The 26,037-nt window shown below is 43.9% G+C and overlaps 1 long non-coding RNA gene across 2 annotated transcripts; it reads right to left on the bottom strand.

The window, feature by feature from the left end:
- Positions 1-13,878: 13,878 nt before the first annotated feature.
- Positions 13,879-24,582, bottom strand: LOC121070018. 2 transcript variants are annotated; one of them, XR_005819828.1, is made up of 5 exons: positions 23,680-24,582; positions 17,698-20,316; positions 16,576-16,680; positions 14,032-14,123; positions 13,879-13,916 (listed from the first exon to the last, which is right to left on the bottom strand). It is a non-coding gene; the product is annotated as an uncharacterized LOC121070018 (long non-coding RNA). The 2 variants fall into 2 exon arrangements; XR_005819829.1 differs by having other exon boundaries at positions 17,698-20,313.
- Positions 24,583-26,037: the final 1,455 nt, after the last annotated feature.

The following is a 26,037-nucleotide window of genomic DNA, read 5'->3' as shown; positions in this document are numbered from 1 at the left end:
GGATTCGATGTAGGGCAGAGAGGGAGTGAGCAGGCACTTCCCCACCAGCCTGACAGCAAGGAGCCAGAATTCACATATTACAGAAACAAGGCCAACTTACACTCCAAGATAACTCATAGGAGATGCTTTGCTGCGCAGCACCAAGATCTTAAGGCAGCAACTCTCTGCTTGCCACTTTTCCTCATGCTCCTTCTGCAGTCATCTGCCATCTCGTCCACCCCAACCGTCAGCATCCGCAGGCTTGAGCTCTCTGTGGCTTCACTGCTGCATGCAGAAGGGCTGTTGCTGCTGCTCCACAGCGCCTGGCTCCCCCAGCTCTCATTCCTTTGCTGTATTTCAGACATCCTGTTGTTGCCACCGGGGCGAGCCTTGCTGGCAGGCATTTTTTGACACATGCACAATACAGTGCATGTCCGGCCTGAAGTCCGATCTGATAATAAGGAAACTGCGCCGGCAAGAGAAGGGGGTAAAATCCCTGTGTGGTGTGCCAAAATATACCCCCAGTATTTCGGCTTCCCTGCAGACCGCATATCTGCCCCTCTACAGATACCATAAACATTTTCCTGTTCTCTGCATTTCCACTTTCTGATTTGTTCAGAAATACAGGGGGGATTCAATTCTTTCCACGGCATGTAATAGTTAGGCAGCAACTAGCTGACTGAAAATAAAAGCATCTTGGGTGCCTGCTAAAAGCAGGTATTTCAGGTTACCTACAGATAACTGGAAAACTCACAGATTTTTTTCACACACGCATGGTTTTGCTGACTTGTTGTATTTCTGGGCAGTTTGTCATCAGGAATATACCAATTCACATCCATCCCTGCTTATAGTAACCCAAACTTTTGATTAACCCAGGTGTTATTTAAATTTTGTCATCACCCACGGACACGGGGAGCCCTTTTCAGAGCCCTGTTCAGCCTGCAGGTGTTGCCCACAGCTAGGGTCAGTCCACGAGGGTCACAGTATGCCATGCAGAGTGAGTCTGTCAAGAGCTAGCTGAGGTGGCAGCTCCTCAAACACAACCGATCAGACTCATGCGTTAACAAATTTACAGCCAAAAGCTGTGAAGTAGCGTGTTATATCATCGCATTTACTGCAGTCGATTCAATGACAGAACAAAACTGCTCCTTTGCAGGTGGGGCAGTGGGGGTAACACCGCACTGACAGAAAGTTCAGTTTTGCAGAGAAACTTCATCTACATCAGGAGGAATGTAAAGCACCAGCAAACGTTCAAGTACCCACTGAGGAAACCTAAGATATGTATTTTTTTAATTTAATTGGTATAACCCTTTTCTGTGATCTTCATTGCGCAACAGAGCTTTACAAGAAGAGACTGTTTCGACACAGCTCATAGCTGCTGGGAATCACCTATATGAACTGATGCTTGGGTCTGCTGCGTAACCGAGGCCGCTTGGATCAGGTCAGTACTTGAAAGCATAAAGCATCGGAAAAGATGCAAGTGCTTCAGGAAGTAATAGCCAGACATTAGCGCTGCACCAGCAGGTTATCAATGAGCCAGGGGCGAGGGGAGCGATACCTGGCTGACGATCCACGGCCAACCCCTCCTTCGTGGCCTCCTCCCTTTGGCCAAGCTGCTATACGGCCGCCACCCCTCACTTGTTGGGTGTGTGGGGAGGCTCCTGCACTTCAGTCCTTTGGCTTTAGGTTGGTGTTAGAAATACTTTCGTTCCCCCGTGATCCTGCTGTTTGGCTGGGAGGCCCCGGGCTGAGTCACCAAGCCACCTGCTGCAAAACAACAGGAAGAGCCACAAAATCCTTCAAGAATAACAATAGCTGGGAGGTGTCTTTATCCAGGGTGGATTGCTGGCTACGACAACATTTGCAAGTGTGTTGGAAATATGCTTCGTTCAGGCCATATTTTTCATTTTATGCTCTCTTCTAGAATGGATTTTTTTTCCCAAAAAATCTTTCAAGCACTGAGTCACAGTAGGGCTGATGGAAGGCTATTTGTCAAGTTGACTGTTTTGTGAGTTTTGCTACTTTTTGTGAGAAGATTTATTTGATGGAGGATTTTTTGAGCATTTGATCATCTTCAGAGCTGGCCATATATATTCTTTCACTATATGTTTTGGAGAGTAAATAGCAGGACTTGCTAAGGAATTTAACTGAAAATAAAGTTTTCTGTTGTTCAGTGAGGCCAGATCTGCTTTCATGTCAAGCTTACAGGGCAGATTCTTCAGACCCTTCCAGACCAGCCTACCTCTGCTCCCAGTGCAGTCAATTAAAAACAACAGCAACAACAAAACCTTCCACCAATTTCAGTGAGCAGCATTAGAGAAGATTACTTTGGAAAATTCTGCTCATACCTATTTACGCCTATTTCAGCAACAGGTTCACAAATCTGTCCCTTGAGTGTGTTATGATTACTCCTATTAAATTCAGCTGGACGTTCGACATACAAAGTTATACATGCAAATATTTATAATCATGCCCATGTGAGTAGGAGTCCAGTATTTCTATGTTCTGTGAAGCTCCTGCATCCCACTCTGGCCCCATATTGTATTCCCATTGCCTATCGCTATGTTGGCCTCACTCAGAGCGGAAACTGCATGGAATCAGGGGTTATCTTTATTTTCGTTGGGCATTAGCCCAATTTATGGGACAGAACGGAACTCACAGTTGGAAACAATACCACCAACAACAGGAAGTTTCTGTCACATTAGATCTAGGATTGAATTAGGTGTGAACTTGCTGAGCCACTGGCCTGTGACTTTCTCTGTGAGTCAGTACAGGCAGTACTAGGTAGCAGGGTGGGAAGGATTTGTTTTAACAGGTAAGGTGGATGTGATCTACACTTCAAACAACGCACCTTATATTGCCCTTCTGTGTTTCAGCTGCTCCTCATAGAGGAATCAGCTGTCACTTACAACATATGACCTAACTAATGCCCAGCCGACCGAGTAACAAAAGAGGACCCTGTTGCAAATGGACTTGTCACAGTAATTAACAGAGAAGACACTTGCACTAGCCTGGACTGTTCTCCCTGCTCTTTGCCCCTCCTGTAACACCACGGAGCTAAGAACTCAGCTGAACGCTTACTTTGTCTTGCTCTCACTATTGCAAGACATTTAACATTTTGTTACATAGGTCTCAACACTTTTGATGTGTCTTCCATTTCCCTGCAAAGAGCATCATGTCTATTTCTGTTGTTTATTCCTCCCCCACCCTCTGTTGCATCTTCATACATTCAAATTTCATTTCTCCCTTTTGTACCTGCTCTGTTAACAAGTATGTTTTTCCTCATTTCTTCAGCAAGCAATGCAGTATATGCTCAGCTGGAGTGGGCTCTGACCATATGACTATCTAGCAAACCTACACAACTAAGGTCTTACTGGCCAAATTTTTCTCTTGGAGACCATAAAAACGACAAGAGAAATAATTGGCTGGGAGAGAAAAATGAAGATAGTGCTCACACTTCTGTAGCTGATTGACTTTCCTTCTCCAGTTACCGTGGAAAATTACTTCAGATGTGGAAAAGCTGGGGATATTTCCCAGGTAAAGCCCTCCCTCAGTTTAATGCAGTTGTTACCTTTTTTGCCAAATGCATTTCCTTGGAAGCAGGGAGATCTGCTGACAGCCCCCAGCCCATACATCCCAAATCCTGTAACATCCCTCTACAGCTTAGGCTGTGGGTAGGCAAGGGCAAACTTCTGCAAGCAGTTTCTCATAACACAGGACATCAAGAAGACCTTGGAGTCCAATGCCTGCACTTGGAAAAACCTTCACGGAAATAAAAATACATAAATCTGGAATGGGCTAAAACTCGATGTCAGTGTGCTTCAAAAGCAGGTGTCTAATGTTAGGCTCCTAAATCCTTTTTAGCCACCAAGATTAGTAGCTTGATCTTTGCTACTGGTAATCACCCAGCAGGCTCTTGGAAAGCAGCTTATTTCAGCGCCGAAATGTGGGGTTTAGGAACCTAAATTTAGTCTCTCAAGTCTGAAATCTGGGCCTTGCATCCTCAACTAAGGACAAACAAGGGCACCTGGATCTTAAATTGCAATTAGAATTTTACTTCCAGGTCAAACACAAAACTCAGAAAGGGCCTAATTTTCCACCTCCAATGTCAGGAGATCTCCCTGATCCCACCATGTCTGGCATTGCTCTGTGGCTGGAGGAGGGGAGGGCGGTGGGGCCCATGGCGAGGCCCCGTGGTGCACCAGAACCCCCCAGGGTTGCAGCCCTGCTTCCCTCCCTCCCACCAGCTGCTTGCCAAAGCCATCTCAGGTCTCGCTGCGTTTCCCCCCGTTGCTTCCTTCCTTCCTTCCTTCTTTCTCCTTATCTGTCCAGCAGCCACTCGCCCTATCTGCCTTCTCAGCCTCCCGTGAGGCTCCGCAGGCTCTCACGTAGCTTTCACCAGCCCGTGCCCTGGCACCTTTCCCACCTCCCCGTGCTACCTGCCCTTGGCTGATGGAGAAGCGGACTCCTGGGCTCCTCTCTGCTCTCTGACTGGTAACAGGACGCCCCGTAGGGAATTGGGAGATAAAAGTAAAAACAAGCTGTTTGAGTTGGTTCTAGAGAGGCTTTGTTTGCCTTGTGAAAGCCCTCCAGAGCACAGAAAGGATAACTCCAGGGTATGGCTACACTTGAAACCAAAACCTAGGCTAAATCTTTAGCAGAAGCCAAAGCCAAACCAGAAGCACAAATCAAAAACAAATGTGTAACTCTATTCCTAGAAAATCCTCTTTTCAAATAAAATGTAATTATGCTCTTATTTTCTCAAGTCTCGCCTATACACGAAAGCTGTAACCATTTTACTAATCCCCTTTAGAAGTGGATTTTTATTTTAATTAGGACAGCCTTTTTATGTCCTTTTGGGTTATTCTCAAAACACCTTGCACTGATTTGTCTTAATTCATTCCTTACAGACAGAGCAGCTTTTGTCTCTGGAGTCCTCGGAGAGAACATATGATATATTTTTTTCTGTCCAGATTTATTTTAGTGACTCTATTTGAATAATTTGACAAAGAGTAAGAATCTTTCTGAAATCCTTAACTGAATTTAACGTATTTCTAAAGGAATTCATGTAAGGCACCCTCTGTGGGATTGCAACGCGGACTGTAGGACAGCGGTGTTGGCTGGTTGTAAAGAGGTAGAGAACTGATCCAAAGGGACACTGAAACAGCACGAGGAAGAAGCCTGAGCAGACTACAGCCATCTTACACAGTGAGTAGAGAAAGGGGGCAAATGCTTTTGTTGTCAGAAAGCAAAGAATAAAAGGCATGTGTTGTGAGTGTAAACCTTTAAATATCCCTTAAATAAAAGGAAAAAATACTTCCACAGGAGAGTGGAGGTCTCTTGTGTTTACGAAGGCTTTGGATTTACCTCCTAGAACTGCTGAACCTCTGAAACCTACTGCAGCAAAGAGCTGGCAGCGTATGGAGGTGAAGAGGACAATGCAAGACAATGTAATTTAAATGAACTAATGCAACGCCCTGTTGAAGCTGTATTTTCAAGAGCTCTTCCACACACAGGTGCTCCCCTGATTTTAGTGCGCACTTGTGCCCAAGTGCAAAGCTGAGAAGCTTTGCAGATCACTTTTCAAGGGCTTCCCCTTGGAGCTGGTGTATTGCCACGTACACAGGTCTCAGGTCATGAATTCAGGGATGGTCACATCCCAGCTTTGGTTCCACCAGCCTTGTTGGTAAAACAAAGTTAGCAAACTGGTGAGAACTACTTGGTGGGAGATAACTGCAGTAGTTGAGACGCAGGGTGAGCTTGTCCTTAGATGATGTGGCTGATGTGGTGGAGATTAACGACCAGTTTGATACAGCAGCAAAGGAAATTATATAAGCAAACCTTACAAGAGCTGTGAAAACAGCCTACCTATGATGGGCTTAAAGCAGAGCCCAACAGTAATTACCAGAGCCTTATGTATGTTTTTAGCTCCTACATAACTTTTAGAGGCTTAACGAAACCTCTCAAAAGAAAGCAGGAAGGGCTGTGCACTGATTCCTAGTGATTCATTGACTTCCTTCCTCCCATCCCCAGCTAGAGCTTTATGGGACGAGCCAGCACGCTAGCGTGCAGAGTGCAGCAGTCCTGTAATGCCCAGCACAGGACAGAGCCACCAGCCATCAGTGGTGACACCAGCACCATCCTCCAGACACCCCTTGCCTCCTGGTGAGCTGCAGGGCTCCCCACAAGGAATACCTCTCATTTTAAATGGTACTCTGCCTTCCTCTGCAACAGACAGGCACGCTGCAATCGTGTGGTTGCCAGCCTTCTCTTGCTTTCACGGCCTGGCAGACGTCTCTGTATCATGTTTCTGAGAAACAAGGTGATTGATGACCAGCTCAGAAACCCCACTACAAAAGCAAGTTGCAGAATAAGAAAACATAAGTTTAAAATACATCTGAAGCTATTCTATTCTCTGAGCTGTCACACAGGATTCCTCCGAGGTGTCTCTAAGCTGCACTAGTGCAGATAAAGCCAGTAACAGCCTCCCACTGAGATCTGGCTTCCCAAGAGGTTTCCCCTATTCCAGTTAGATCTGAGGTACCTGTTAGGACGTTACTATGTGACCTAACCTTCCAAGCAGCTCTGGAAATCTGATTTCTCCCTTTATTCTTTCTTTTTTTCTCTTTTTTTTTCTTTCCGTTCCTTCCTTCTGTCCTTTCTTCCTTCCTTCTCTCTCTCTCTTTTTCTTTGTTTCTTTCTCTTTCTCCCTTTCTCTCTTTCAGTAAATCAATCTAGGGGAACTCAAACAGGTACATGGCTTAAATGAGTTTGTGATGTTTACAAGAGTATAAATGAAACACCATTAGAAACTGTCCTGAAGGGGTCTCCAGCTGATTTCTCCAACTGGACCCCAATACCTGCTTAAGAAAAATCAGGCAAGGTTCAGAATGTATTGCATGACCGTGAACCACAGCAGGATCCTCATGTCCCATCTGAAAGGTTTCTGCACAGACCAGCTGTGTGCTTCTGTCCTCGAGTCACCTGCAGGCTGGAACTGAGCTGCTGCCTTTTGGCCTGTGTCTTTGGAAGTCCTTAACTATTCGTGGGATAATTTTAACAAGATTAGAAACACTTTGAGGTGGCTGGACTAACTTTTTCGAGCTTCTTGTGCACAAAGCTTTAACTACCAATATGTTTTTATTACTGATCAGAATAACATCAGTAATTAGAAGTATCGCTCCAGTCAGCCACAGAAAATTACAGAAATGGTGACTTTCTTTAAACTTCTTGCCTGAATCAATTGACACTGGAGAAGGACTCCCGCTGGGCTGGGGGCTTTAAGTGGGCTTTGGTTTAGATTATGCTCTCTCTATACAGTGCTATTTTGACCTGTCAGTGGGAAAATCCAACTGACTTGAGGAGGAGCAAGGGTAAGTCCCCACTGAAAATGCCACCCATAGTCTTCTTTTTATCTTCAAACAACGCACATAAGCTCAGGGAGACTATTTCAAACGAAAGAAAGTTTTAACATACAAACACTAAAAGTAGCTCCATAGTTTCAGTGGATTGCCTTTTCAACTCGTTGTTCCTTTTATGTCTTGACTCTTTTATTTTAGAAGTTTTTGCACAAAACAAATGGAATAGACTTTATTTCTGTGCTACAGAATAAGGGGCATAATTCCTCTGTATGTAAAATCAATTGGAATTTTCTCAATGCTGTTGAAAGGGGTAAATCTGGGCTCTTGTGCGTCTAACACTTGCCCTGTTAAGAGCCACGGCAAAACAGCTACTGAATTTAATGGAACCTAGATTTACCTTTAACTTCCTAGATTCTTTACTTGCATTGCAAGAATGATCTATCTGCCCTATTACATTTGCCCTTTCTTGAACAGGATCAATCACCTGTCCATGTCCAGATGTTGCCCTGTATCCAAAGCTCTGTATATATAATTTCACTCATCTCCCCATTTGCAGCGGCATAATGCCACCCTACCTAATAAAAGTACACGGTTCAGTTCTCAGCAGAATCAGGAAAACCATTTCCATTGAGATCCCAGCGATGTGAACTGGACACTGATCCATGACTGTGAGCCTTCCTCCCTGGTTCCTCTGCTCTTCAGCCTTGAATTCCTGCAGCCTGGCAGGAATCCTCCCAGCTTTTTCTTCCAAAGCTTTCAAAACAAAACCGATAAAATGATATCCTTCCCTGCAGCTCTTCAAGGTTCTTTAGGCAGAGCAACCAAACAGCAAAGGAAAAAAAAAGAAAAACACATCTGAGACAATGTTTTGCAAACAGAGGCCACTGGAGCAATATTGTGAGCAAGATAGGAGCTGCCAAGCCAGAACAGGTAAGTGGTGCCTCTGGTCCTGTGTAATTCTGTGGATTACAGATCACATCTCCTTGTCAGGTATTATTTCCACATATTTTCCTCCAAATTACTATCTGAAATACTGGAACTAGCTATGTACAAGAGTTATTTTTGTGCTTGTGGAAGTGAAGGGTAGCCACAGCTCTGGCCTCAACAAGAAGGAGCCTCTGTTGAGATTCACAACTGACTTGCTGTCCATCACAGGTCTAGCAGAGGGGCAGGGATCAAGATGATGCCACTGGAGCTCTTGAAGGGGACATACAGACCCAAAGGCACTCTGTAACTGTATGGCTCCTTGTATTTTGCAGCTACTAGCTCCTGGGAAGGAACACATTATTCTTATTCCAGACTGATACAACTTGAATTAAATTAGTCAATAAGATTTCTGTCTGCTCCAATTCCCTTACTTAGCTATTTTATAGAGAGAAAAAATATGTCTACTTGTTCCTCTAAACGGAGCGGAGGGTTCCTCATTTATGTATGTTGGTTACTTGATACCATCCTCCCAAAAACTTGCTAAAGTTTACCAGTAGCAACACTATCAATCTGTACGTGTGAGACTCCTGAGTCAATGAAACTCTGTCTCTTTCAAATTCCACTGACTTCCCTCACTACATGACGTTCAGGATGGGGTATCACATTTATAATGTGCATCATTATTATGTTAATGTGTATGTTATGTTGATATATTTTTAAGTAAACAAATGTTTCAACACTGAAATGCTGCCATTTCTGTTTCAAAGGCATTATTTTTCATTTCAAATGGTAGTTAAGCTTCATTCTTTCCTTTTTCTTTTCTTGTTGCAACCCTTCCATTCTGAAATCAAAGATGTCAAGACTTCTCCTGAAGGAATTTTCCTAACAGAATTGTGTCCCAAATATTAATAGCATTAGTATCGTCCAAGCTGGATAATTGGCAATCCCAAAAGAACTGATAGGATCTGTTGCCTATATATTACTAGCTCAGGGCTATGTAATGGCCAGTACTAATTGATTTTCTTTCTTTCCAGCCATACAAACATAAATCATAGTTAATAATTCTCTCAAGTAATTTCTAAGATAGTAAGCGTCTATAGTACGCATGCTGCCACCGCAAGTAATACTTTTGATATGCTTTCTTCCGAGGACAGACAGAAAAACATCGTTCTTCATCCTGTCATTAAGCACAGATTGGAGATTTAAGCACTTTAAGCCCAAGCTCAGACTATGGCGGTACAAGATGTATAGCAGAAGGGGCTATGGATACGTGAGTTCCATAGAAAAAGCAGACACTATTAAAATATAATGATCAAAATGCAGCCTCCCTGGCTCCCACTGCACTCAGCTGCACTTACCAAGTCGTACAGTGCAGTAACAGCTACCTCACAAAGCTTTGTCTAAAAAGTGTGGCAGAACAGCTGTAAAGTGCCAGGACTTCTAGAGCTGGTTAATTGGACCTTTAAAGTGTATTAAATGTCTATTGAAATGCAAGCCGTAATAGCTCCCAAGAGGAAAAGGGCTGTAACAGCTTTACGCATTTATGGATATAAGCTTACATATGTATTAAATGTATAAAAGAAATGTCTGTATAAACTTATTATATAAACATATGATGAAAAACACTTTTTACAAAAGCATAAATTAGTATGTGAGAAAGAGCAACATGGATGAGCACAAGATGTAAATGTCTGAGAGCTCGTTTTGCACAGAGACTTTCAGTAAGAAAAGGTCAAAGCCTTTTGTTTGAAGAACAGCCTGCAACATCTCCAGATAGGACATAAACAGCATAGCAGCCACAATGAGACACTCTACCTCCTCATGTAAACAAATGATGTTAGTTAACAATTGTTCAGAGACTGATATGAACTGAAACAGCAACCCACGTCTTTCAGATCGGTTGAGCTGTGCTGGGTGCCCATCCCAGTAGGGAAAGCAAGGAAATGTGGCACCAGCCCAGCTCCCCTCTCTGGGAGCTGCTGGCAGTCACTGGAGAGGTTCTGACATTGCTCTGCTCCATGCCCAGAGCCCCCTGGACTCTTTTCTGCCACCAGATGCTGACACAGGACGCCTTGCCTCTCACAGCTAAGGTTGGGTCCTTTCGGACCAATGAACCAAATCATGCATCAAACAGCACCCCCGTGGGTGTAGTTACCACTCCACGTGGAGTCAGCACGTTTCTCTATACTGACCTCCTTGTGTATTTAAATGGAAGTGTTGCTGGCAACTGAGTCATGTGGACCAAAGCCTGAATAAACTTAGAATATGTAGTCTCAGATTGGAGCAGCGTCCAGCAAAGCTGTTATTTGTATAACTACAGACGTGTATTGCCTTCCACAGCCTTTTTTTGGTTTTGTTCTGCTCCTTCTTGACTCAGGCAAAGCTAGTGGGAGTTTCTCCAAGGGCAAGAAATGAGCCAGTACTGGTTAAGTTAAGCATCTGCCTGATTCAGGTGGTGTCTATTTTAAGATATATGCTATGTCAAATATATGTTAGTTTTATATTAATAACACACCACACTGCATACACACACACAGATATGTGAAAATGTAAAGCTATTACATGGATATTCATAGTGAGGCAAGTCAGGAAGGCGGCTGTTACTACTGCGTAAGCAGTGTGTGGGCTGTCGCATCAGTCCCTGTTCCCATGAAATCGGCACCTTTCATAAACATTCACATGACCCTTCACAAATACTATGGCAGCAAAGATTTTCAAGTGGTCAGGCCTGGCCTGCCTCAAATTGGTGGAATCAGAGTGAGGATGAGGCTGAAGATTGTCTCCCATTCAGGTCCATTGCCCTGAGATGGCTGCTAAATTGCATCACACTTCCCAACGAGGTAAGAAATCCCTGGAAGAAATCCCACAGAGGGGCAAAGCCCCTACCCTCTACTTTCATGAGGAGTCTGGTCAGGCCCCAAGTCAACCCAGGAGAAAAGTGGTTTAATGTACTTTTAACCTTGAAATTCCCTTCTGCTTTTGGACATCAGGGTACAGCGGTTCGGCTGGTTGAAGACGCAGACCATAAACAATGTTCCCTGCTTCCATATTTACTTAGGAATGCTATACTTGGCAGCACACATTTCCAGTAGCGGAAGGCTGACTTCCTGATGTCAATATGATATTTGGCAGTTAGCACATACTCCCCAAAGTAAACCATGGCACAGCTTGGACACAGTCTGTGAGGGTCTACAATGTTCAGAAATACTGGCTAAGCTCTTATTTTTTTGACAAATCATGCACCAAAATGTGCAATACAGAAGAGAGAAGGCTTAGACACAACCCAAGCAAATAGTGGGCTGTTGTTCCAAAACCACTGACAGTAACTACTGGGAAATTTTCTTTGCATACAAATGAATTGCAATAATCCCTGAATGAAGGCAAGCTTTTTACTATTTTGTGAAATAAATATTTTCCTTGTATAACATTGCCCGGCAGATTAAAAAGCAAATAAAGTACAAGCCTGTTCCTACATTATCTAAAGCTGCAGGATCCCAGGAACCCCTGTATTGTACAGCTTCACATGTATGGAGCATCATTAAGAAATGTCAAGGCCATATTTTACTCTACTCCCTTCATACACATAAGAGAAGAAGAATTTTAGTCACAAAAACATCTCCCTATAATACACACAAAATATGCAGCTTCCCTGGGAAAATCATGAATTCTAATTTGTTTTTGAAGGAAGTAATTTTTTTCCTGGCAGATCTGATAAAAACAACAGCCCATGATTATCTAATCTGAAGGTCATGTCACACTCAAATAACTGGAGTATCTACACAGTAGATGGAAATTCTGCTGTCACCACCCATCATGACAACTGTCGGCAAAATAAAAGCAATACCACTGCCTGCCTTCCTGGTACATCCCAAATTGTCTGGATGGTAAAAATAATTCTCAAGAACAAACAAACAAAAATCTGTGAAATGCGGCTATGCCAGTAAATTTTCAGACAGGACAGAAACAGAGGTCAAGAGGAAAAGAAGCTTTAGTAATAACCAAATCTTTGCAATTGTAGTAATTAAGCTATGCTCCATTTAAGAAAGCAAGAAGCAAAGGTGGCTTAGCTCTGGGAAACAAATAACTTGTTCTGTCAGCAGATGTGTTAACGAAGTTTGGTCTTCCAAGGATTTGAGTCTTTCCCCGCTTCCTTTTCCATCTCCCATGATCTTACCCTGCCCTGGCAATACTTTTATTTCCTCTGCTCCAGTCCCTGCCCTGTGTACCTCCACCATGCCACATCTCTCATGACATCTGCCTGGGCACATCTTTTCTGCCTACCTTCAGAGCGCGTGCACTGGCTGGGCAGCAGAGAAGGCAAGGTATGGGGTCCACCATGCTGATTTCTCTCCCAAGGGACACTATTTGGAGGTCTCTGTCCTCTACCGTGCCATCTATTTTCATGAAATTTTTCATCTTTTTCATCTGGTCTTTGCCTCATTGCCAGGTATGGTTGAAGAGACCCGATGAATTCAGAAGCAGCTGAGTGAAGAGGGACAAAAGCCAAGTGTGAGGTGGGATGGTGTAATTCTGCCCTTCTGAAGAGACTCAGAAGCTACCTACACTCATGGTGCCAGAGTGGAAACCACCTCCAGGATTCACTGGGGAGACTGCACCCTCTCCATGGCCAGCTGGCCAGGGACCTGTGTTGGTGGGGAGGTGGGTGGCTCGCAGGGGTCTCAGGTGTCCCCCACTTCATCCCTGCCCACGGCTGGTGGCCCTCCACACCTCAGGGTGCTGACAAATTTTAATAACTTTGGCAAATTGAGAACATCCCTGTCAGTGAGAGGTGGTGCCTGCAGCCAGGTGTTGACAGGGAGGAGGAGAAACAGGAGTGTGGGGCAAGGACACGTTGCTGCTACCTATGTGTATGCCAACGGAGAAGAAGGGGACTGAATTTTCTCCCTGTCCAGGTGCAGAAGCTCAGGACTTACTGGACACCTTGGTGGCAGGAAGCATGGCGGGGCGGGTGAACGCTGCAATTGACATGGTCCCAAAGATGTCCACCTCCGCTGGAAGCAGCACACCACCATCGTGTTCGTTCCTCTTCCACCTCCCAATGACAGATCCCCGCTTTTTCACGGCCAGCTTGCGAAGGGGGCTTGAAACCCCCAGCTGGAGCTGGGTGCGAGGATGGATGCAGCCCTGCCGAGGGGAATAAGAGTGGGCATTAAACCAGCGTTAGGCCTGGTGACTACCAAACCGCAGAGCGTGATTTTTCCTCACAGCAGCTCACAGAGAAGAGGTGGGCAGAAGATGGCTGCCGATTCCCCCAGGCCACACCAGGTGGCACCAGCGTGTAGTGAAGGTGGCAGCCGTGCTGCATCTGCTCGCAGGTCGCAGGGCAGAGCCACCAGGCCTTCCTGCAGAAGGTATCATGCCAAAAAATGAAGGCATGGTGCCTGTTGGTACCTTAAACCAGCCCCCTTCCCCCCCCCCACCCGGTTTCATGCTGCCTCCTCCCTGGCAATGTGCAGGGAGCTGAAGCCAGCAGCTAGCTGTGGCTACTGCTCTCTGATTTCAGGTTTCGTTTTCAGCTGTTGCTGAGAGTGATTAGCTACCCCTTAGTTAACAAACCGTCCTAACATTACTAACTTGCTGCAGAAGGAAAGGGAAGGCTCGATTCATTCAAATTTCTTCAGAGCAAACCTAAACAGTGCAATTGTTAATTAAAGCACCTCATCTAATTTAACTATTTGGGGGAAAAAAAAAAATCAAAAGCAAATGAGAGAGAAGAGTTTCCCCTTTGTGTTGCCCTACTGACCTGTGCAGTCATAGACGTGTCTTCATCTTTTGCATTTTTGCTGGTTTAAACACAGTATTTCCCCCAGACCTTTTGTGTTTGCACTTGTGAACCTGGCAAGGAAATGGCAAACGAGAAGGAAAAGTTCTAGCAATTAATGGCTATGTAAAAAGCTTTTGTTTGCCACACAGCAGTGCTGGTATGGTTTTTGTGTGAGGGCTCAGTATGAGCTAGGTCCAGCAGAGGACTTTGAAGTGTACTCGAAGGACGGTTTTCTTTGTATTACAGCAACAACTGGGTGGGAAGCAAAGAGAAGCAGAAAATTCTACAAAGGTAGAAAATTCATTAAAATGTGGCTGGATTCTCACTGAGATCCATCTCTCAGGACCCTGACCTGAACAAGGTGCCTCTGAACAGGGACCTACTAAGAAAAGGGGAGGGGTTGCTTGCTCCTAGGTAAGGACCCAAGTGACTTATTCTCAGCTGAACACTGCTGTTGTACTCCAGACCTCTTTGTTGATCAAGCCTTGTGTACTTGATATCAAAGAGCAGTGATTTACATTTGGGCATTATGTTTAAACACAAAGGGCTCCGCATTTTTTTACAGTCTTTGTATCTAAATTACATCACCTCCTGCTGAAATTCAAACAGATATACTCGATATGCAAAACAGCTTTAGTCTAATTAAAAGCACTGCAGCTAGATTACCCGGCATGCTACATTGGTATCCAAAGATGATTTTATTCTGTGTGTTATGATGAGTTAGAGAGGGGCTTATGGGAGGACAACAGCATCTTAAGGACACAAACGCAAGGCAGAAAGAAAATCATGATCTAATAATATGCAATGCATTCTAATAGTAATAAATATTACAGCCTTTGTGAATTCTTATTTAATTGTAACATCCCTTTTGGATCCAGACCACAACATTGCTATCGGAGTGATGTCCAATTCAGAATTCAAGACTCTCTGCTATCGACTATGATGTTTTGTCTTTTCTGAAATGAGCGAGAGGTGGTTTTGCACAGCCAGTATAGGAACGGTTATCAAAGGTTTACTGTAGTCACTGTAGAAACTCTTCCAGTGCTCATGATAATGGGTTGTCAGATATAAGACAGCACGCAAATGGAGAGGATAAGAGAAGTAATTTAAATACAGCACTGCAGAACAAAACTCTTGAAAATATTTTTGGTTCTAGGAAAAGTAAAAAACATAACAGAATAGACCAAGGCAACTGCTGCAGAGCTAATAAAGTGTTCCTATTTCTACTCATATGTCACCTGTTTGTAAGAAATTAAATGGTACTTTCCAAGGACTCCCCTATAGCTAAAGTGATAATTCTAGTACTAGAAGCAATCTAGAAGCAATGTATATCTCAGTAGTATGCTTGGTCTCCCTTAATAAAGTTTTTCTTGCAAAGGCACAGTCTGTCACGTGCATTAATGCCTGAATTCACAGGAATATTTTTTTTATTAGTGCATTACGTATATTAGTTTTGTTCATACATGACTGAAAGAGGAAAAAATCCATTGGCTTCTTGATTATTTTGATGAAGAGAAGTGAAATCCCATTTAAAGTATTGGAAATGTTTAAAGTGTAATGCAACAAAGGGGTATGAATTTTACCAACATATAATCAGTTGCAGCTGATAATGCTAATGCTAACTTTAGTAACCATCAGCATGTCTCCACATGAATGATAAACAAGAATGAATATTTGCCTCCAGCTAATTCTTAGTTCCTACCCAGTGAAATAGATAGTTGGTCACAGATATGTCATTGTTTGATCACGGAAGTCTGTAACAAAATCTTTCAAATAACTTTCCTTATCTTCTCAAAGAAATTTCAGAATATTTGACATCCCATTCTGTCTGCTTTGTGTGCATGTTCCCACAGCCTCGTTAACTTTGCATCCTTCTCTTGGATGGTCTTCATTATGCTCCTTTTATTAGATATGATATTTTACATTAGATAAAGATTATGCAATTGGAGTTTCTAAGTAATTCAAAATGCAGAAGATGGAATGATAAAAAACCTTTACAGTGATGGAACACAACCAAAATTTCTTTCAAAACTTTCTTTAAGGATTTTATAGCATGGCTCAGACAAACAAGACTGGCTAGCCTCATACATGCTGAAGTTCACGTTAATGGCTTGACTGAGGTAACTGCAACAAAAAGTTAATGACAAATCACTTCCTCAAATATACTCTTTCTTTGGAAAAAAAAAAAACAAAACTCATAATGAAGCAGGAAAACTAGTAAAGGGTTTTTTTTTTTTCCCCAATGAAACTCTTCCCATCTAATTGTGGAAAAACAAAGTTGCCTTAATAGTTGTTTACTTATTTACTTTTGAAAACAAAAATTAGGACATCAAAACAGTTTTTAAGAGTTCAGTAGTGTTTGTATTAATAATATTGTGCAGTGTATATAATGTGTGTATGCACTCATCCTTGAATCAAGAAATGGTCTGACATTCTATAGAAAATCATAAACTAGTTTTCTATGTTTTTAGAGATTTCCCTGCTTATACAATATAACAAATCTTTTAACCTACTTTAGCATACCTGAATAGATCACAGAAATCTTCTAAATACTGATTCTTTGAGAGTTGTCATCTCCAACCATTTGTGTAAAGAGCACCACAAACTGGTTTCAGTGAGCAGAGGTACCTGAAATATACTCAAATTAATAACCCTCATATTCAGTAATGCACTTAAGATGGCTGTCTTCAGATGTATATTAGAAAAGAGTGTCTTTTTTCATTTTTTAAGAAAAATTACATACAAATTTACATGAAATGAGAGTTTCTTTAAAACGTCCCTTAGTATGCAGACACTATTGGCTCTTACCTTTCATGTACTTGTCCAAGCAAACATGCTCATTGTAACAGTAGTGCTAGTAGGTAGCAGACCTTCTTTTAGAAGGGCTTAAGCAAGCACTGGTTTGCAGCTGATTTTTTTAGCAGAACTACTCAGCCCAGTGCTTATGCCACGGGGCTGGAGGCTGCAGGGAGCTGGTAGAAAACCAGCTGCCAGGTTTCTGGTTTGCAACAGGTATCGTCCTGAGCTTTGCTGGGCCTTTGCAGGATTATGGCACTTACAAGTGATCCAGGGAGGGGACAAATAGAGAAGAGAGAGACAACACCCCAGCAAGAAGCAACCTTAATAAAGTGAGAAGTTAGGAGAGCAGCATGAGGAAAGTAGGAAGAACTGAAGCAGAGTAGCAAGCTTTGAGATGTTTAGAGGAGTATGCCCTGCTATCGTGGGCCAGCTCTTCTTCACAAGGGTCACTTGTGAAGTGCTACACAGGAGCTAATTGGGGCAGATGAACACTATATTCAGGTACCAAAAAATATCTAAGTTGGTATCGATAGGAAAAATGGGGACTGCAGTTGATAGCTGATGGGAAAAATAATTGTGGCTATTCTTTGTAAGGGCAAGATCACAGAAGAAATGGGATTTTGCGTATAGCTAGGATTTTCTTCTATTTGCAGCTTCTGTGGAAAGGCTTTTTCCACTTCAACTTGCCAACGTGTGAGCTAAATAAATACGTGGGCAATGGCAGCCCCTATCCTACAGGGAGCATGCTGGAAAATATGTTTGTTCAAATAACACTCAGTGGAACAAAAAATACATTTAACTCACAGTTAAGGGGCCACAGAGTTCAGCCACATTTGACCAACTTACCGCATGCTGATTCAAGCCTGCTGAAGACAATTTTTTGAAGTTCAGTAAATACCTGCCGATGCCAGTGGTGCAGAGTCATTGCTATATACAAGCATCTTTCAGATGAACTCTTCGGTAAGCAAAAAATTTCCATTAAGAATGCAGCCTAGTCCCCAGCATCTCCACAACACTTCGCAGTCATCGCACCTGGTGCTCTGATCTAAGCTCTGGTGAAACAAACAGAGACTCGATTGCTTTAAAAGCCCTTGTTCAGCTTTGGCTGACGCCCAGGAGACATAGGCAAGGGTGGAGAGCAGGGGCCTGGAGCGCTGCCCTGCACAACACTGGAGACTCTCTGGAGCTGTGCAATGGTGTGGGTATGGCTCTTGGGAGCAGTAGAAAGTTGGGAGCTTCACAAACACCTTCCTGTTTTTTGCCTTTCCTCAAAGAAGTCACCAGTGCTGCATAGATGGCAGAGAGCAGGTTGCGTGGTGAACCGAGTTCTTCTTTGCCCAGCCTAATGCAAGAAAGAGGTGACGAAAACTTCACACTGATTTTTAACCACTCCCATGCACCCTTGGACAGGAACTGCACTGTGCTGGGTAAAGAAAATAAACACTTGGCATAAACATTAGAGAAAAAGAAAAAAACTTCTATTTTTCCTTTCCCATTCTATTTTCTTGATGTTACTTCACTGTCCCCTGATAGTTCCTGCTCCTGTGCCATGCTCCTCTTTTAACATGCAACATCTTACCCCTCCTCAGAGCTCCTGATTTTCATAACCAGCCTTCAGCTTTTACCCTGTAAATTTCTCCTCCTCTCCACATCACCTTTGTCATCTTGGGCTATCTTTTCTATCTTTTTTTTTTTTTTTCCATTACCCCTCCACCTGCACCTCCATGTGTCACTGCGAGGTGCCTCCTACACCACACCAATGGCCCACAGCAGAGGGGCCCCTGAGTATGGGCTCCATGGGGATGCAGAGCAGCACAGGGGGGGAAACCCTCACCAGTTCCAACTCAGGACACATCTGGCAAGAGAAAATCCTGAAGAAATGCAGAACCAAAGTCTCTGCTGGACATAAGTGTGTTCTGCTTCTGCTTTAAGAGCTTATTGTTACTGCTTTTTTTTTTTTTTTTAATGTTGGCTAAATGTGCTCGGTTTGCCATATGTTCAGCAAACAGCACTGTGACCTAAATGCTACCACCATGCCAACTTTCAAAGCAAAGCGATTGCAGTGATCTTTTAATATGGAATAAAATACTCCTCCCACTTGGCTTTGAGCTGGGGAAAAATACATTGCTTGATTTTGACTTATACTTTGCATGGTCTGCCCCATCCCAGGATGGTCAGTCTCGTCCTAAATGGTTAATGCTTGGCTAAACTATAAGCATCTAAAAACAGGATATTACAGCAGAAAACTGGATAAGCACAGTAACAGTGGGAGCTGCAAGGCCCTCCCCCGTTGTCTCCTCTTCCCCACCCATCAGAACAAGTAGAGATAATATCTGAATGTGTTTGTGTCCAGTTAAAATCCTGCACAAGCTCATAGACAAATTAAATGCAGACTTCTAGCTTCCAGCAAGTTTTGTTTGTGATTATCAGTGCTGCAAAAATTGACATGGACAACCAGGACTGCGGTGGAAAGAGTGCTTCTCAAAGGCATTCCCATCAACACCCTGAAAAACAGCGTTTCCTCCTCTCACCATGAAAAGGGGACTGGCCACGATGGGTGACCATCAAGCAGCTCCAGGCTGGATGTGCCATGTCCTTCCACACCCACGTTTTTCTGCCTAGCTGGTGGGCTCAACTTTACACTGCAATATGAGGCAGGAGGTAGCAGCCTGTCCCAATAGTTCAAGGAAACAAAATGGAAAGAAGTGGCTATGTCTGCCCTAAATCCATTCCACACCACTTGCTCTCCAGTGGGGCAAGAGGAGACTGCTCACCTTGGTGCCTCACCTTGGTGGCTCACCTGGGCCAGCTGATGCAGGCAGGAGATGACACCAGCCCAACACATGGCTTTGGAGGAAGGGATGCAGTAGCACTGACACAAGTTCAAGTTGTCTGTCCCAACCATGTATGTAGGAAAATGAAGGGGACGATGTTCCCCTTGCCTCCTTTTTCTTTCTCCTGCAGCATAAGAGCCAACCTCACTCCCAGTCTTCAAATCTTCCTGGACACTGAACTGTTTACACGAGTGCTGAGGGCCAGAGATGCTTGTGGTGGCATAGGAGCTGCTGGGATGGCAGGGGATGAGCGAGTACAATCATCGTGCCGGAGCTAGATTTATTCTCTAAGAACCTTTTATTTTGTGTGGTTTAAGCCACGTTTGCTTTTGCTGCTCAGATCTGTTTGTTGGGTGTCATTATGCCACCACAAGAAAGGGATAAAATTCATCACTTTCTAGAAATTCAGTCTTTCTGTGAGAATTCCTGAAGTTCCTCCCTTTATTCAACTTTGTGGCTTTTTGTTTTGACTTTGCTTTGGGTTTTGTTTGTTTGTTTTTTCACTTTTGCTTTTTTTTTTCAATGTAGAGGTTCCTAAAGCTGTAAAGCAAGAGGCTGATCTTTTCCATTGCACTCAGCTGCTTCTATGCCAAATCCTAACACATCCAGAGTCATGCACGCTTCTTCCCTGCTTTAAAATAAACAAAGGAATCCATGTTTCCCAGAAGAGTCATGAAAAAAAGGAAACCTTTATAATAAGCCACATTTCTTCCTGAAAGGGAAAAGTAGCAGAGAAGGGAAGAGGGAAAAATACTAATGTAGGATGTGTTCATGCTATTAGCCTAGCAACGAAACACACTGGAAGGCAACAGCACTTTCAGCGTTAAACACACTGAAAGTCCTCATGTCAACAAAACAAAACAAAAACGCATTTGTGATGAGAAAATTTCACCTTAACTTGATGTGTGCAATTTTGCCACTGCCACCAGTGGGGAAATAAATCCCGCGATATCCATTGTATGCGAGAGTGTATTTACCATAACAAGATAGATTTGTTCTGGAAAATTTTTTGTCACTATATCCTTTGTTAGGCAGTATCTTCATCTCCTAGCAACAGCGTGGGGAAATCCATCAGAGACATGGAATTTAACTGCAAGATATGAAGGCTCACCGCAGCTCGGACATTTTCTGAAATCTTTACTGACATGCAAATACCTTTGTGCACTTATGTGTGTGCCCACTGATGAACAGATAAATTGGTCTAGAGAATGGAAACGGTGAAAAAACACTCTGTCTATCATTAAATACAAATTGAACAAGACACATGAAATGCTGGAAGAACTGCTCTACCTCTCTCTCCTCAGAAGGCTCTTTCACACCCATACACATTACACACGCCTCGTGGGAAATTGGACACACACAAGCCACATTTAAAATGCTTAAATGCAATCACAAAGCAGTTTTCCCAGCCTCCTAGCTTTGCAGTGTCACATTTCAGAAGACGGGAAAGCAATAACAAGCCTCCTGCAAGCAGCGCAGGCAGGGCTGCAGAAGGTGGCAGCGGTCCCCAGGTGCCTGTGCTTTTCAAGGCACGTCCCTGCCTCTGCTTTTATTTCATTTTTCTCTCTTCCCGGAGAGAACTTGTGCGCCGTTTTAAGGAAGTTAAGGGTGAACTGAAATGCTCTAAGAGTCACTGAGGGACCTCTTTCAGCTGCGCTCTGTAACACCCCTTTGGTCTGCAGGACATCCTGCTGGCTGTGTTTCAAGGCTGCTCCTGTCCCCCTGGCTGGTCCCAGCTCCCCAGGAGGTGGCTCGCCTGCCTTGGCTCAGCTTGGAGCAGAGGGACGGTGCTGCAGCCTGGTGGCTTGCCTGTGGCACCAGGAGATGGACGGTCCCTTTCTGATGGGTCCTGCTCATACCTGGAGCCTCGCAGCGGGTAAAGCTCACCTGTGTCTCAGGTCACCCCATAAAGGTACGAGCCCCTCACTTCATAAGCTGCATGGCTGCAGAAAGACCAGGGCTGCAAGAGAAGGTGTGGGATGTGGCAGTAGGCTTTGCATAAGGGATTTGCCAGAGAATTTGGGGAGAGATTAAGGATTTCTGACTGAAGACATCCTCCAGCACATGAGAGCATCCATGCAAGCACTGGTGAGAGATTCACCCCTCTGCTCCCTATCACACAATGCTGTCTCAACCAGTCCCTCACCTAAAACAGGCTTTTATGAACAAAATTCAAAGCCCAGTAAGGCCTCCTGAAATCTTCATGTGAGGGGGCACAAAGACAGTTGAAATTGCCTTTATATGTTTAGTCAAACGTCCCTCGGGATTTAAATTCTCCCAACATACATTGTGGAGGGATTTTCCTACCGAGAGGAGAGGTGGCCCAGAGGTCCCATCAGTTCCCCTGAGGCACTGAGCTGGCGTATGTTGTTCTCATGGACCCTTATTTCGGTTGGGAAGAGATGAGCCAGCTGCGGGAGCACCTCCACATTGCTGAGCCAGCCTGAGGCTGGGGCTGCTCCCCAGAGGACTTTAAGAGCATCATCAAATCAAAAAGAGTTGCGGTTTGTTGTTGTTTGTTTTTTAATTATGCCTTATAGACTTGCACGGGCTGGAGGGGAGGGTTAATTGGCAGCAGAACGATTTAATAGCTCCTGATATAAAAACAACTATTCCAATCTCTGCTGAAAATGCAGCAGGGGAGACAGGCAGGGGAGAAGGCCTTTGTCAGAAGTCTGTGCTTGCAAGAGAAACATATTATCTGATTGTTGGCTATTGCTGCTGTACTGGGGACATCTGAGCATGGGCCTGAACTCATTCCTGCCCATACCTGGAGCAAATAGGCTTTCGCTGCAAGGAAATGGCAAGCCTCTCCTCTCAGCTTGCCTGGCCCTCAAGCATCTGCAGAGGACATGGGACCCATCCCATGTAAGCCTCCCGCTTTAAAAAGGAGTTTAAATGGGTGTTTGCTCCTCAGCTGCCCTCGATGAAATTAGCTTTCTGACTCGGGCGTAATGATTTCAGGCACCGTGAATTTGTTTCCACCGAAGCTGTGTTTGCTCTTGAACTTTTTGCTATTGACTCGCACACATGTTCAGTATATAGAGCAAACACTTTGGTGTGAAACAACATCATACACAATGAGTCATCTGTGCTCTGGTCCCCAGCCATCCCACGGAGAGCTTGTGCTGTCAGTCACGCTGTCATTTGCAAACATAGCTACAAACACTCAAAACCAGACAGTTATCTTGTATAACACCTTATGGAGAATCTGCCTTAAGCAAACAGGAACCATGTTAATGTATTTTTGGAAGAGCTAGAATAGAGGGATAGATTTTTTTTTTTTTTAAGGAATCAGGTTTTGGACAAGTTCTGTCTAAACTGATGCCTTTTAGTGAGATGATTTTAAAAATAATTATAAATTAACCTTTGACTTACAGCTGAACCTGTCCTAGTTTCTATGGCAATGTGCAGCTATCATCAACCATTATCTTCTAGTGTGCAGAAAAAATGCATTTACTCATCCTGGGGAATTGCATTAAATAAATTAACAGTACTCACTCCAGACATCCTGATGCCACTGCATTATTGACTGATAAACCTTGAGATCCCTTCATCATGCACATCCAATCATGTCAGAGCTCACACCAGTCAAAAAGGCAGCAGTATTTGGGAACTAAAGTGTTGGTGAAGTTTGGGTGCCACCATTTAGTCAATTATTTAATGAAAAGTAGCCACAGACTGGTAAAGCGATGTCAGGCAAGATGCCTTTATAAATTAAATATATATATAATATAGCATAAGGTCTATATTTTTCTTTAAACCATTCAGAGATTGAAGTAACACATAGTTTGCATGCCCTCAGCACCAGGGCACTCATCAGTCAGTGTTAGCAAATACTTTACTTGGCATGTCACTGCAAAATTTGGCAACTCTAATCCCAAGCAAGCAGCTTGCCACCGGCATAATTCTGCACAGAAAACAATCACGAGAATGATCACCACTACTGATGTCAATGATATGCATTCTCTGACATTAAAAAGTTTGGTAATACCTGGTCGTTCACTGCCACAGAATCCAGTCCAAAACAGTTCACTCCAAGATCATCCCACCAGGTCTGGTGGCCAAGCTCTAGTGTAACATAGTGATGTAGAAACCCTGCCAGGTTTTGCCTCCCCAAAACAGCCGTGACCTTTGAGAGTTTGAGAGTTGACAGTCACATTTCAGCAGATGCAGTGATTAAACAATGTTAGGAATAGTTAATCGGTGCACAAGCCTCTCTAAAAACATTATTGCCTGCAACAATAGAAACACAGGCTGGTGTACAATTATGCCATCCCCTGAGAAACAGGCACCCAGCTTTTGTCCCTCCATCCCTGCCACCAAAACAGCAATCCCCCCCTGCAGACATCCCATAGGATCATTAGGAAGCAAGAAGAACCTCTCAGCCCTGAATTGTAATCCCAAAAAGTGCTTGTGTGCTACCTCCACTACACCAACCCAGGCTGTGGTCTGTCAATTTTAACCTGCCATGGATTTAAATTTTTTTTTTCCTATCAGCACATAGCCTGGCTCCAGGGATACAAGCTGAAGTGCTTGGAAGCGCAGATGGCCCAGCTTCTGCTCAGAAACGTGGCTTTGCAATCCTGCGCAGCCAGAAACAAAAGCTTCACCTCTCTTCAGAGAACAGGCTCTGCTTCACAAAATTTACAGGTTTTTTTTTTCGACGCGGTAACCAGTTCTTCCCCAGGAGACCTTTGTGTCACGAAAGACGGAGGGGAAATCATTTCAAACTTCACACTTAGGTCCATATTGACACACACAGCCCATCTGCAGAGCCACGTGCTGTTGCTGAGGGGAGAGAGCTGCTGCCTCCCCTGCAAATGAATTCATTTGGGTGCACAAAGATTGGCCTGGAACGAAGCAGAAATCCAAAATCCTCGCCAGAAAGGCTTTATTCTCAGTATTCTCAGACCTCTCTGCAATAGAGGCAGCCTCAACTTCTGCCCACATGAGTCCAAAAACACAGAGCAGATCCAATTACCTGATAGCAGAATCTGGATCGATGCAAATTTTTTTTTTTTTTTTTGTCCAGCCAATATGCCCTGCTGCTACTTATTTATCTAGATCAGAATCGCAAAAATTAAACAGTCAAAGATCGTAAATTCTCTTTCCCAATATTGGCACGGAGGGGGTATTAGGGAAATCCATTCTGCAATTGATCAGAGTTGCTTTAGGATCCATGATCGGCGCAGTTAAACTCATTTCCTCCCATAAAATATATATGCAATTTCCATCCCGAATGGGAAACCTGGGAGTTTTGCTCTCCTCACCCTCCACCCCAGCCCTTTCCCTTTCCGATCTGGGAGCAGAGAATTCACATTCCAGTCAGTTAGCCCTGTCACAGCACACCATTTCCAAACCATCTGCTATCTAATAAAACAGCCCGTCTAGACAAAACCCCAGCCGGGCAGCAAATCCAATATTGCACTTGAAGCCATCAGAAGTATTAATAACCTGCCATTGCTAACCTGTCAAGCCTCTTCCCTGGGAAAAAGGCTTGTCTTTGCCGTCCCAGGCACCGGGTGTTCACAGCAACAGGAGCCCCCTTGCTTCCACATGTCCCGGGAGAAAGCTGGAAATGCTTTTGGTTAGCTACCTCTGTCTTCAGGAGGCATCCTGGGTTTACTGAGCTCAGGCTCGCTTGTGAGAAAGAGATTAAAAATATTGCCCGTATCCAACAACACGATAAAAGCAGTTTTGTGTTTTGTGAGCTGAGAGCTTTTTCTTCCCCATCCTCTCTTATTTTTTTCCCCTTAAGTGAGTTGATTTGAAAAGAAAGCTGTCATCTCTCCTTGATGAAAGAGCTCTTAAATACCCAGAAGCACCGATGAAACAGGGCTCCAGTTTGCAAGCAACTGTGCAATTCAGCACCAAAGTCAGAGGGCAGCAATCTTTCCAGGGAGGGTCACAAGGCCTAGAAATAAGCTCAATTCCAGATATTTCAGGGAAACCGTATTATGGAAGTACGTAGGCTCTTAAAAGGCATTCCTGAAACTTATTTTATTCTCTTCAGAAAAAGTCAGCTAGGGGATAAAAGAGCACAGTAAGAATAAGCATAGTTCTGTAACACTTGGACTTGGGTTATTTATCTAGAAGCTCAATTTTCTAGCAGTTTGGTCCACTGAATCTACATCCACAAAGAAAACACCTCTAGCCAGGCCTGGCCTAGCACCTCCTTGAAAGCCTCCATCACTACCAAACCAAGCAGCCACAGAAATGCAGTCAAGATGGGCATCTATTTCACTGGGAGCTTTTGCATAGCCTACAAAGCGTTGGTCTGCATCAGGATACCATATTATATCTGATGAATCAATCAGTGTTTGCCTGTCCAAAGCTTTGCTCAGGGATG

The sequence above is a fragment of the Cygnus olor genome, chromosome 4 (assembly GCF_009769625.2).
Source record: "Cygnus olor isolate bCygOlo1 chromosome 4, bCygOlo1.pri.v2, whole genome shotgun sequence".
Lineage (NCBI taxonomy): Eukaryota > Metazoa > Chordata > Aves > Anseriformes > Anatidae > Cygnus > Cygnus olor.
The sequence above is the reverse complement of the archived record's forward strand: the minus strand, read 5'-3'. Positions and strand labels throughout refer to the sequence as shown.